The sequence below is a fragment of the Sapajus apella genome, unplaced genomic scaffold (assembly GCF_009761245.1).
Source record: "Sapajus apella isolate SASKATOON/1434 unplaced genomic scaffold, GSC_monkey_1.0 scaffold41, whole genome shotgun sequence".
Taxonomy (NCBI): Eukaryota; Metazoa; Chordata; class Mammalia; order Primates; family Cebidae; genus Sapajus; species Sapajus apella.
The window spans coordinates 18646076-18661000 of record NW_022436981.1 but is presented as its reverse complement, the minus strand read 5'-3'; the positions used below and the strand labels follow the sequence as shown (position 1 = coordinate 18661000).

General features: G+C 35.0%; 1 protein-coding gene across 1 annotated transcript in view; it reads left to right on the top strand.

Moving 5' to 3' along the window:
- Positions 1–14925, top strand: part of LOC116565901 (protein eyes shut homolog) — a 774713-nt gene that overhangs the window by 522255 nt on the left and 237533 nt on the right. The window lies entirely within an intron of this gene.

Below are 14925 nucleotides of genomic sequence, written 5' to 3'. Positions count from 1 at the left end.
GTATTTTATTGAAAATTTTCATATCAATGTTTATCATGGATACTGGCCTGAAATTTTCTTTTTCGGTTGTGTCTCTGCCAGGTTTTGGTATCAGGATGATGTTGGTCTCATACAATGAGTTAGGGAGGATTCACTCTTTTTGTATTATTTGGGATAGTTTCAGAAGGAATGGTACCAGCTGCTCTTTGTACGTCTGGTAAAATTTGGTTGTGAACCTGTCTGGTCCTGGACATTTTTTGGTTGGTAGGCTATTAATTGCTGTGTCAACTTCAGACCTTGTTATTAGTCTGTTTAGGGATTCTACTTCTTCATGGTTTAGTCTTGAGAGGGCTTAAGTGTCCAGGAATTAATCCATTTCTTCTAGATTTAATGGTTTATGTGTATAGAGGTGTTTGTGGTAATCTCTGATGGTAGTTTGTATTTCTGTGGAATTGGTGATATACCCTTTATCATTTTTTTATTTCATCTATTGAATTATTCTCTCTTTTCTTTTTTATTATTCTGTCTATCAGTCTATTTTGTTGATTTTTTCAGAAAAAAACAGATCCTGGATCCATTGATTTTTTTGAAGGGTTTTTTGTATCTTTATCTCTTTCAGTTCTGCTCTGATCTTAGTTATTTCTGTCATCTGCTAGCGTTTGAATTTGTTTGATCTTGCTCCTCTAGTTCTTTTAATTGTGATGATAGGGTGTTGATTTTAGATCTTTCCTCACTTCTCATGTGGGCATGTATTGCTATAAATTTCCCTCTAGACACTGCTTTAAATGTACCCCAGAGATTCTGGTACGTTGTGTCTTTGTTCTTATTGGTTTTGAAGAACATCTTTTTCTGCATTCATTTCATGATTTATCCAGTAGTCATTCAGGAACAGGTTGTTCAGATTCCATGTAGTTGTGCAGTTTTGCAGTTTTGCATGGGTTTCTTAATCCTGAGTTCTGATTTGATTGCATTGTGATCTGAGAGACTGGTTGTTATGATTTTCGTTCTTTTGCATTTGCCGAGGAGTGATTTACTTCCAATTATGTGGTCAGTTTTAGAGTCAGTGAGATGTGGTGCTGAGAAGAATGTATATTCTGTGGATTTGGGGTGGAGAATTCTGTAGATCTCTATTAGGTTTGCTTGGTCCAGATCTGAATTCAAGTCTTGAATATACTTGTTAATTTTCTGTCTCCATCTAATATTGACAGTGAAGTGTTAAAATCACTCCATTATTGTGTGGGAGTCTAAGTCTCTTTGTGGGTCATTAGGAACTTGCTTTATACATCTGGGTGCTCCTGTATTGGGTGCCTATATATTTAGAATACAACTAACAAGGGATGTGAACCACCTCTTCAAGGAGAACTACTAAACCACTGCTCAAGGAAATAAGAGAGGACACAAACAGATGGAAAAACATTTCATGCTCATGGTTAGGAAGAATCAATATTGTAGAAATTGCCATACTGTCCAAAGTAGTTTATAGATTCAGTGCTATCCCCATTGAGCTACCATTGACCTTCTTCACAGAACTGGAAAAAAAAAAACCTTAAACTTCCTGTCTAACAAAAAAATAACCAGCATAGACAAGACAATCCAAAGCTAAAAAAAAAAGAAAAAAACTGGAGGCATCATGATTCCTGACTTCAAACTATACTAGAAGGTGACAATAATCAAAACAGCATGGTACTGGTACCAAAACTGAACTATAGACCAATGGAACAGAAGAGAGGCCTCAGAATTAATGTCACACATCTACAACCATCGGATCTTTGACAAATCTGACAGAAATAAGTAATGGGGAAAGGATTCTCTGTTTAAAAAGTGGTGTTGGGAAAACTGGCTAGCCATGTTCAGAAAGCTGAAATTGGAACCCTTCCTTTACCCTATACAAAAATTAACTCTAAATGGGTTAAAAATTTAAACATAAGACCTAACACCATAAAAATCCTAGAAGAAAAGCTAGGCAATACCATTCAGGACTTAGGCATAGGCAAGGACTTCATGACTAAAACACCAAAAGCAATGGCCACAAAAGCCAAAATAGACAAATGAGATCTAACTAAACTAAAGAGCTTCTGCATAGCAGAAGAAACAATCATTAGAGTGAACTAGCAGCCAACAGAATGGGAAAGATATTTGCAGTCTACCCATCTGACAAAGGGCTAATATCCAGAGTCTACAAATAACTTAACCAAATTTACAAGAAAAAAAAACAACCCCATCAAAAAGTGGGCAAAGGATATGAACAGACTCTTTTCAAAAGAAGACATTTATGGAGCCAAAAAACATGAAAAAATGCTTATCATCACTGGTCATTAGAGAAATGCAAATGAAAACCACATTGAGATACCATCTCGCTCCAGTTAGAATGGCGATCATTAAAAAATCTGGAGACAACAGATGCTGGGGAGGATGTGGAGAAACAGGAATGCCTTTACATTGTTGGTGGGAGTGTAGATAAGTTAAACCATTGTGCTAGACAGTGTGGCAATTCCTCAAGGATCTAGAAATAGAAACACCCTTTGATCCAGCAATCCCATTACTGGGTATATACCCAAAGGATTATAAATTGTTCCATTGTAAAGAAAGATGTGCAAGTATTGTTCATTGTGGCACTATTTACAATAGCAAAGACTTGAAACCAACCCAAAAGCCCACCAATGATAGATTGGATAAAGAAAATGTGGCACATATATACCGTGGAATACTATGCAGCCATAAAAGAGGATGAGTTCACGTCCTTTGCGGGGACATGGATGAACCTGGAAACCATCATTCTCAGCAAACTGACTCAAGAACAGAAAACCAAACACTGCATATTCTCACTCATAAGTGGATATTGAACGATGAGAACACATGGACACAGGGAGGGGAATGTCACACACTGGGTCCTGTTGTGGGTTGGGATGGCTAGGGGTGGGTTATCAGGAGGTGGGATAATTGGGGAGGGATAACATTAGGAGAAATACATAATGTAGATGACAGGGGGATGGATGCAGCAAACCACCATGGCATGTGTACACCTATGTTACAATCCTGCATGATCTGTACATGTACCCCAGAACTTAAAGTATAATAAAAAATAGAAAAAAATGCTCTTTGATCCCTCTTCAGCTTTCAAAGATACCTTATATGATGAATGGCCCTTTCTGTGTTACATTATGCATGTATAGGGAATGGACAATTTTTTAAATTACCTACAAATTTTTATAAATACTTTTGTGTTGTTTAAATTATTGCTTCATCCTGATTATATAAAAGAGCCATGAAGACTTCATTTTCTTCTCTCCTCAGCTTTTAAACGGGTAGTCTGCTTAAACAACAGTTTTATATTATTTCTATTGAAAAATCCTTTAGAGGTTGATTTATTGTCAAATATAATATGATAATAAGATGATGGTTGTCAGTACCATTTTACCACAAAAATGTTTAACTGAACATTTTACGATAATATTTGCAGTATCAGATTTTTATAAAATCCTAAAGATTTTTCCATATTCATGTGGAAGAACTAAGTCTTAATTGAACGGACTTAATAACTAATAGACCAGCTGTGAATTCAGCCTTTCACTTGTTATATGAAGCAAGGTAGAAATCACAAGAAAAGAAGGCAATGTTCTTGTTGAAGCTGGATATAATTTCGATGATATGTTCAGGTTTGTCAGGTTTGCAAGGGAAGAGATAATTTTGAATGTAAAAACAAAGTTATTAAATCTGTCAAACAATAAACAAATTCTAATTTATATTCCTCACTCTCATATTTGCAGAAATTAAATGAATGCTTATTGTTTGCTATACCCAAATGGCAAACATATATTTAATATATATATATGTGTGTGTGTGTGTGTGTGTGTGTGTGCATAATGTATATATAGTTTTGAATGATACGCATGCTACTATATATACAATATATATACATTATATATATATATACACACACACACATATATATATATAGTGTGTGTGTGTGTGTGTGTGTGTGTGTGTGTGTGTGTGTATATATATAAAATCTTGTTTTATTACCATGCTTATTCAGAGAGAGACAAGAAGAGAGAGTATGGTGGGGGTGTCGTTTTGCTTTTTCTGCTACTCCAATTTCACTCCATGTTCTAGGATACTTTGGCGCCTCTCCTCATTAGTTGTTGAGGAGCAAGAAACAAATGGAGTACTAGTTTTTCAGCTTCCACTTCATTGTCCATGTGAATATTTGTTCCTCCACAAAGGCAGGTAAAATTAATGAGATTGTGGTATTCGTTGCCCTCCATTCCTTTATGATACAGGTCAGTGCTTACATGTGCCAGACACTCTTGTTTTTTTCATTTCCTCCTAGACTTGACAGTCTTCAGGTGTAACAGCCCTTATGCTTTCAGTCTCTAGGCAGGACGACTTCCTCTTCCTGAACACGCTGTCCTCTTGGACAGTTTGTACAGCAGAGGTGAGATGAATTATGAGGTCATTGCATTTTCCAGCCTCTCTGCCTTCAACTTGAAGGTAAATGGAATGCAGTGAGCCTGGTTATCATGAATTAAAGGTGGTAGGTCAGAGACAGAACTGTGATCTTCAGTAGTGCTATCCAGCTTTGTCAGGAAACTAGCACTATAATAGAACCAATACTTGGATGACTTTTTGTCTCTTGGGGTTCAAACCAGGGTTAAAAACACAACAGAGGATAAGAGAAATACCTGATTAGATTCCCAACATCCAGCAGCAAGCAAATAACCAAGTTAGAGAGAAAAACAATTACCATGTTTTTTATATAATTAAACTTTCCCATATAATTAGTTAAATTTTAAGTTACAATGAAGTGATTTAGAAGTCCAGTCTATGGAAATTTATGTGTTCATTATATTTTGAAACCTATTATAATTAGAAATCGTTTTGCTCTGCAAATCTGACAGCACGAATTTTTCTCTTTGCCTATAAAACGTGAATAATCAGAACAAATTCCGATCTTTTTCCACTTTTTCCTAGTAAACATTTTGATGTATTAAATAACATTTTGGATGCATTGATTCTTAGACTATCTTAACATTTATAGAAAGAAAATAGGAATCTTTCTTTCCAATGTGCAGTCATTATTAAGGTTCCTTCAGTTAACTCATGCTGTGTGTTGGAAAGCCTAACCACTGTGAGATTTAACAAAAAGCAGTCAATATGCTTGTTCTCCTATGTGGTCCGAGTTATATTAAATTGACTCCTAGTGAATTATTACTTATCAGACACAGAAATGATTGTAGATCAAATGTTTTAGAGCTTTCACATCACAAATTTAGAAAATAGAAAATCAACACTAGCTTCTTCATATAAGTGTTGGGTAGGTAAATAGAGAACATTTGGAACAAATTTAAGTGTTGTTCACGTGTGTGTAGGTCTGTAGTGCTAAGCCATGGGACTTTAGATAGCTGGTGTTTGGTTTTGTGACAAGATTCTGTCACCAAAAACATACCTCGCCTTTGTGATTTCAGCCTCATAAAAATAATTTGGAAATAAAGAGAAATCATAGACAAAATACGGCAAATCCTTACTTTGATTGTCAAAAACAAGACCAATTCAGTAATAAAATAAAATTTTTAAAATAATCATGACAAAAAAATAAAATAATCATGACTGTTCATTTTATTTTAAAACACTGAAACATTTACATTAAGAAACTAGAATTAATTCAAAATTAAAAGTAATATATGACAAGCCCTTGATAATTATAATCTATAAGTAATGTATATACATATTTTATTTTTACTTACTAAAACTGGAGAACTCCTCTAGTATTTATTAGGTAAGACAGTTTTAAATCATGAAAAGCTAGGAAATTAAGCTACTGTGAACTGATCTTTTGATGAGATTTTCACTCCTCACCAAAGTGCTATGAAGGATTAATACATTAGTAAATTTTATTGTGCTAAAACTAAAGTGAATTTCAATTGTGAATAACAAATATTTGTTCCATCCAAAGCATAACCATACATGTTTTTTCCTTTAATGTTACATTAGAACTAACTCAGTTTTATCATTAAATTATCCCATTTAGGAAATAGTTGATTTTCAAACAGACATTTTTTAAAAAATTTAACTTTGTCAGCCAAATTTAATACAGCAGAAATGAATAGTGGGCATAGAGTTATAAAATATGTCTCTTTCAGAATGAAAATACTAATTTGGCAATAAATTTACTGACTGTTAAATGTAAAGTCCCATAACCACAATTTCTATAATTCACTTACATCCATGTAAAATACAGTTTTATAAACTATGCCGTATTGAGATACTTGTATTTACCTTTTTTTCAATTTTCATAATTCTATGAGGGAATAATTTCTGTCTTATAGATGAGAAAGAAGATTTTGGGGAGATTGTGTGACTTTCCGAATTATACCGTGACTGAGTTGCAAAGGTGGTGTTGAAAGGACCACATTGTCTGATTTCAAAGCTGTCACTTATTTCAGCTGGCCATAGACTCCTGCATAGCTATGATTCTCAAGCGTACCAGCATACTGAGGTGACTTCAACCATGCCAAATAACGCTTGAGGTCATTATTTGTCAGTTATTTCTATTATACCCAAAAGCAAGTTCAGATCATAAGTGAAAATTGAAGTTTTATGTGATTATAGTTCATGGTGCGGACTGAAATTGTTCATGGATTTCCTTTAATATTTAAATTCTTAAGGTTGGGAAGAAATCCCAGAAGGCCAAAGAGTTTAATTGGTATGTATACCCTTTTTTTAAAGCTGCATTTAGAAATTATCCCTACACATGACAACTCAATGCTTGAATATTTCTAAAACCACAAAAAATAAAAAGACAAGTGGATATAACAAGGAGAATTGATTTTGCCATTGAGGTTCCAAAAATAAGACTTGCACCCCTGAGTGGGCTGTAAGCCTCCTCAAGGGGGTGTATCATTGAGGGTGAGCCTGTGACTGTGAGGGTCTTTTAAGGTCATTTCCATTTGAATAAGCCTGAAATACATAAGCAGTGTTAACCTAAATAGTTTTCAAATAAATATGAGTTCATTTACACTCAACATATTTCTGAAACATTTGAGGTTGCTTAGGATAAAAGCTACAAAAGAGTTAACATCAATATAATTGAAACAGAAAATAAAAACCATAAAAAGGAAGAAGCATGCATACCAACTGTGAGGACCACATATAATTATTGTATAACTCTGAATTTCCTAGCCTTCAGGAAAAGGAGGAAAAAGTTATGGGAATGTCAATATCCAAAAGAGGAATCAGTGGTAAAATATATCTCAACTCCAACATGATTCTGCATCTCCACCCCTAGACTCTTGCAGCAGCCTCCTAACTAAGCGTTCAAGTCAACAGATAGTAATGAAGCATATGCTATGTGTTTGAATCTGTTCTACATCCTGGTAATACAGGAATTTTCAAAGCACAATAACAGTCTATTCCATTAAGAAATTCACAAACAGTTCATCTCATAAATCTGACTGTGTTATTTGCCTTAACTTTAAGTTCATTATGGACCCTTCTTGTTCCACAGAGTAAACCTTCGAATGGGTCTTAGCATCCCAAGTTTTTTATGACCTACCCTGAGAGATCCTTTTCCACCTCAGCTCCTGCTAGTCTTGCTAGCCACATGGAACTTCTCCCTCTTAACTACACATACCTTTACTCACTGTTTACTTTTCACATCTGTGCTGCTGCCAAAGCTCTGATATCTGTCCCTAAGGCCCTTTCCTGTTCTTCTACATACAAATATTTACTTACGATTAAACACTTCGCCAAATGCCACTTCTTGCTGTAGACTTCTTCTTGAGTCTCCCAGTCTTCACCGGCTCCTCATAGCATCAGCTTTTCCTGTCTCTTTCCATGACTTGACAGTGAGTTTTCTGGGAGTAGTAGTGAATATCTGGCATCCAGCACAGACTCTGTCCCCTATGGTAGTTGGTCAATATTTATTTGATAAATAAATGAACAAAAAATTAACAGTGACTCTTCAACAAAAGTATTTTTCTTCATGCTAGCAAAACATTGTCTGATGGGTTCTTACATTTGGGCAATTCAGCATCATAACAGAAGTGTCATTTGTAAGGCTTCTTAAAATGTTAGGGTGATTTTCAAATATCCTAATTTTATTAGTCCTCTGAAATTTGAGGGAATAATCATAAAAGCAAGGATGATGATCATTCTCAGGGCTGAGATAATGAATTTCAAGAATGTACCGTTTCAGAGATCTAATGGGCCGTAAGGCTAGAACTCAATGTATCAGGCGGAAGAGAAGGATGTCAGGGCCCTTCTTTTAGTCTGTTCTCACACTGCTATAAGGAACTACCTGAGACTGTGTAATTTATTAAAAAAAAAAAAAAAGGGTTTAGTTGACTTACAGATCCACAGGCTGTACAGAAGCATGGCTGGGAAACCTCAGGAAACTGAAAATCATGGTGGAAGATAAAGGGGAAGCAAGTCATGTCTGCCTGTGATGGAGCTCTGAGAGAAGGAGCCAAGGGGCATGTACCACACACTTGTAAACCATCAGATCTTGTGAGAACTCAGTGTCTACCATGAGTACATCAAGGGAGAGGTCTTCCCCCTAACCCATTACCTCCCACCAGGCCCTTCCCATGACATGTAGGGATGACAGTTCGACATGAGACAGATGTGGACACAGAGCCAAACCTTATCAGCCCTCAGCTTCCTCTATTAAATATTACTGAGCTTTTGGTGATTCAGAGCCAAGGCCATTCTCTACGTTGTGGGCCTCTCTGGCATTAGTACCCCATGCTGCTGTTTCAGGACAAATGTGAAGTAGCCAAACTATCAATTTGGACATACATGCATTACAATAGTTAGAGAGCTGAATCTGTAGCTTTGACTCAGATACCTGGCTAGGGGAGTTACCTGTAAACCCATTAAATCACTCCTGAGAAATTATTATTAACGATCACCAGAACACTTTAATTCCATAGAAGCAGATTTTAAAAAGCCTAAAAACAAGATTTTTCTCAAAACCATCATCACATTTACCTAGGAGTAGGTAATCTTTGATTCAGATCCCCCAGAGTTTTATAACATAAAGCACTGAAAGAAAGATTTGACGTGGACTTTTTTTTCTTCAAATCAAGCCAGCTTCCTCAGCGTTAGAAAATACATCTCAAGGACTCTCTGTCTTTGAACTGACTAGTGTACCTGCCAGGAGAATGTAACTACCAGATGTTTCCATAGATATGTGACGAAATTGGCTTACTTTGTAAAATGATTTCATATTGACTATTAAATCACATAAAACATACAAAAAGGAACGATACAAATTTTGAGAGAATGTTTTGTCTTGACAGACAGAAATAACTGAATATTTTAAGCTCATGATAATAAAATAACATCAGTAGTCTAAAGGAGATAGTTATGGCAACTTGTTTTAGAAAGAGGAAGGAAGTTAAGCTCATCTAAAAACAGTATCAGATCATTAAGAACTTACATTGCTGGTAAGAGGCTAAAACAGCTCAGACTTATACCATGAGAAACTGCTTTGTTGTGCTATAAGGATATGTTGCTACCTTTGTTCTCACAATAATTTTAAATTCCTATGATGTACAAATATCAGGCATCTATTTTAAACTGGTTTCATTTTAACCAAATACAATTTTTGGTTCAAAGATTATTAATGAATGAATTTATGTTACAGTTTTCCTCCAAGAGTCCAGCACAAGATTTAAAAAAAAAAAAAAAAAAAAAAAAGCTGTCAATAGCAGATAAAATTAAATAAAATTGATTTATTCCTAATATAAACTTAAATGTGACTTTTTAAAAGGAAAATAGATATATAAATAGAAAAAGATGATTTTGAAAATAAGTACATTGCTAACATACAAGAAATTAATGGTTAACCTTTAAAAAAAACCAGCCTCTGTCTGGTCCTGTCATTTCTTTTAAATCTTTAGTCTTGTCACTCATTCTTATATACCCACCTGTACCACAAGGAGGCCATTAACACAAATATAAAAGAAACATAAATGTAATAATTACAGCTAATGCTCGTATGGCATTGCTATAAGTACTTTTCATGTATTTACTCATTTGACATTTGTGACAACCCCATGAGATTGGTGCTATGTTATCACTACTTTGTAAATCAGGCAATTGGGGCACAATGGTTAAGTAATTTGCCCAAGTTCCATAACTAGTGCATGCAGGAGCCACTCTGGCACCCTGACAATCTGGTGCCAGTGTCCTCACGGTCATACATAGTGGAGGTGAAGTACCTGTTAGACTTTTGCCTTCTTATCCTTTTATGCCAAGGAAGCTCACCTGCCCATTATTGTTAAGTCACTGCACGCATATGCCAGGAAAACCTAGACCTTTGCATTTATCCTCACAATCTTCTCATTAGTGACTACTGATACTTATCTGGTTTTACTTCTTTAAAATTTGTCCATACTTCTTTTATTCAAAGTTTGGGTATCTCTGAGTAGCATCTTGAAGCAGGAAACCCTAAATCAAGGCCTTATTCCTTCCTTCCCAAAATGGCATCTTCAGTTAATAGGTATTCATTTTCCTGATTAACATTTTAATCGTTTTTTATTAGGATTTTCTCAAAACTTTGTTTTATTTTTAATTGTCTAAGATAAATACATACATATATGTGTGTATGTATATATACACATATATATTTAAAATAGTATAAAATATGCAACTGTGCCGCAGAAAGAAACCATAACATTTTCTGTTTATGCTTTTTATGTTGAATCTACCCTAATGATTTGTTATTATTTTTTAATATTTTCAGATATCATTACTTATTTTGGTATTTAACAGCTCAAAATACCACAAGGTAAATGGAATAGACATTTGCTCTCCTGTTTCACTTATGTTGAATACTGTTTATAGAAAAGGCAGTATGCCCTGTGCTATTCCTTCTCTTCTTAGGAAATAAGGTACTTAATCATAGGATGCCAATGACTGGGTTTTTCTAAATTGCAGAAGAATGAAATTAGTAAAGAAAAAGTTAAAAAAACCTAGATTTTAAGATGGGGAAGAGGAATTCTAGACTTCCTTTAAAAAATTCCCCCAAAATGATGGCAAATCGAATGTACCTAAACAACCCAAATAAAAAGAAATTGTGCCACAGTCAATCTGTTATTTTAGCAAACTTAATAAGTAAATTGGAGCTCTGCACAGTTAACATAATCAATGTTATGCAATCAATAATGACAACAGCCAAAAACACTGACTAAACCTTACCATGGTCAATTTAGTCCCATCATCTTGACACAATCACATTGGTTTTCTAGAACAGTTTTCTTCCTGATGGATGCCCTGAGAACATAAAATAATCCATTTAGGCTCTGTGGTAACAATTTACCCCACTCTGAATCAGAATTTAAAATGTTTATGCATCTTTCACTAATTCATTGTGAGGAGGACATACTTGGTGAAGCATAATAAACCAGGGTTAATCATTATAATCAACTTAATAACACAATGTCCTTCTGATATACATATTGAAGATATTTTAAACACCATTGGTATTTAATTGACACAAAATAATTTTGCCAAACCTACACAATTCTTTCTCTCAGAAATGCACATTATTTGAATGTGTGATGTAGCCTTTTAAATTCAAGAAATTTGATTAACAAGAATAAATAAAACTATTCCATTAGAAATTCCGAGCATGTCCTTAAATCTGCAAAAATTTAGAAATGACAATGTCAGCTTAAAAGAGGCTTTATATTACGGAGATTTTGAACCTGGAGCAGACATAAAATTGTTGTTCCTAGGAGCTTGTGTAAGAACAAACAGATATGTATCATGAAGCAGGAAAATTATGGTCCTTCAAAATTAATAAAATTTTATAAATGTAATATCAAAAAAGACCTAAAGCAGTTATTTTAATTTTTTTTTTTTTTTTGAGATGGAGTTTCGCTCTTGTTACCCAGGCTGGAGTGCAATGGTGCTATCTCGGCTCACCGCAACCTCCGTCTCCTGGGTTCAGGCAATTCTCCTGCCTCAGCCTCCTGAGTAGCTGGGATTACAGGCACGCGCCACCATGCCCAGCTAATTTTTTGTATTTTTAGTAGAGACGGGGTTTCACCATGTTGACCAGGATGGTCTCGATCTCTTGATCTCGTAATCCACCCGCCTCGGCCTCCCAAAGTGCTGAGATTACAGGCTTGAGCCACCGCGTCTGACCTTATTTTAATATTTTATCCAAATATTTGGGATATTCAAAAATATTCAAAAACTATGATTATATAGTATGGAAACATAGCATTTAAAATAAAAAATATTGAAATGTATGTAACTTTTAATTGATTTTTATTACTTGAAACTTTAGTAGTTTGCCATTTATAATTTTGAAATATAATTTTGAAAGAATTAGTGTGGTGGTCATTTTGTGGGTCCTAAATTCCTCTATAGGAAAGAAAATCGAACTCTCACAGCTGCTGCAAAAGCTGCTGCATAAAGTTCTTAGTTATCAGCTCACTGTAGGGACCACAGCGCTGCCTAAATCAAGGTCAAGCTTCAGTTTTGGGGTAACCCATGTCTGAGGCCACTAGAGCTTCAAGTTCACATGTTGTTTTATATTATGGCTAATCTATCTATCTTATACAAGCTTCAAAGGAAACAGTTGAATGTTGTTAGTTCACATGTATCTTCATATGCTGCAAATACTTATTTAAAAACTTGAAAATAGTAAAAATTTACTCACCTTTTGACTACTAAAGGCAACTAAATACATTTGCTACAATTTTGGCTAATTTCTCATAATTTGTAATTAGGTAAAAATTAGGAAAACGTAAAAACTGTATCTGTATACAGGATATTCTGGGACAGGAGAGGAAATCTGAAAAAAAAGATTATATTTAGCTAACAGTTCTATTTACTTATTTTTGTCATTCAATTTATTTTCATCATAACTAATGTTTTACTCTATATAATTTATTTCCTTCTCTTGATTTTTAAGCCCTTTTTATCAAAAAGTAGAGTGTTACTTGTCTACTTGTAGTAATATCCACATCAAAAGTTACTTTGCAGTAGACCAAAATGACAGTTTCTTGTAGCATTATAACTTTCCAAAGGTGTCTTCAATGAGAATGGCATTTCTGATGAGCTAAGCAGATGATCAAACTACAAGAAATAGCACCATATCTCATTTACTGAGGAGCAGGGATTTGTTTATCTTATTAACATAACTTATGTAGCAAAAGTACAGTTCTGAAAATCAGAGACATAAACATTTTGATAAGGGAGATGCTCTGAGGAACTTTAAAGCTTTCTGAGGCCAGGTGGATTTGCAGGTAGTAGGAAGAGCTTTAAGTGGGAAGAATAAAGAAGCCTCAAAGAAGACAAATAAGAGATGGGATATGAGCAGATTATTCTGGCTTGACCAAAATAAGTAATTAAGCCAGGACACTAAAACAGTGCAAAAGTCTCAATCTTGAATTTCTTGAGTACACTCAATTGCACAGGCATGCCATAGCAGCAAGACTCCAAAAGTCTAGATTTAAAACAAATAAAAACAAAATCAGGCCCAGACAGTTGTTGACAACCACAGTATGCTTTACAAGCATAAAAGCTGATTAGTAGTTTTCTAGTTAGCCATGGGAATTTTCTGTTCAATTGAATTAGTATATGAAAAGCCAAGAGACGTGAAATAGTATGACATAGTCTCTGTGCTTGGAGAGCAGATCATTATAAGTGATTCTGCTATAAAGCCACATGCACACATGTTTATTGCAGCACTATTCACAATAGCAAAGACCTGGAACCAACCCAAATGCCTGTCAACCACAGACTGGATAAAGGAAATATGGCGCATATACACTATAAAATACTATGAGGGAATTAAAAAAGGATGAGTTCATGTCGTTTGCAGGGACATGGATGAAGCTGAAAACGGTCATCCTCAGCAAACTAACACAGGAACGGAAAATCAAACATAGCATGTTCTCATTCATAAATGGGAGTTGAACACGAGAACACATGGATACAGGGAGGGAAACATCACACACTGGGGCCTGTCAGTGAGAGGGAGGAGAAGAAAGGGAGGTCATTAGGACAAACACCTAACTCATGCAGGGCTTAAAACCTAGATGACGGGTTGATAGGTGCAGCACACCACCATGGCACCTATGTAGCAAACCTGCATGTTCCGCACATGTATCCCAGAACTTAAAGAAAAATTTAAAAACATGAGTATGTAGGAGCTAAGAGGTAGAATAGATGTGACTTGTTTATCCTAAACTATTTGGTATGCAGGAATCAACCTATATACCAGTAGATAAGTGGAGAAGATTCTTGGGTTCAAAAATTGTCTCCAGGACTTACTAGCTTTGTTACCTTGGCTAAGCTATTTGATTCTCTGTACTTCACTGTTCTTATCTATAAAATTATATAATAATAATTTAGTAACTCTCTTAGAGGGTATTGTGAGCATTAAACAAGTTAAAATATGTAAATCACGTACAGCAGTACATAATTTTAAAAAATAGTAACAATAGCTATTTATACAAAAAATACTGATTGATGCTCTTCATATAGAACAGAGATGGTAGAAAACTGCCAGAAATCAAAATAGAGAATGTGAGCGTCTAATTAAAGTGAATCTGGTTTTGATTTACTTTATCATTCACTCTAACTATACCCAATATGGAAGTTTGAAAACTTGATGTGTTTGGTTTTCCTTACTCTTCACTCCATCTATACCCAGACTTGAAATAAACTCACTTCCCCGTGCCCTTGTCTGTATGCCTGTCATTACCACCCTTTTTGTTTACTCAGGCTCAAAAATTTACCATGGCTTTGATTCATCTTTCTCCTTACTTCCTTTTGTCAAGATAGTTACTAAGATTTATTATTCCTGCAAACAAACAAACAATCAGAACACCCTCATCAATCACTCTTTTACATTCACACTTCCAAATCTCAATCCAGGTTGTTATTATAACATGTCTGGATTAATGGGATACCTTCCAAACTGGT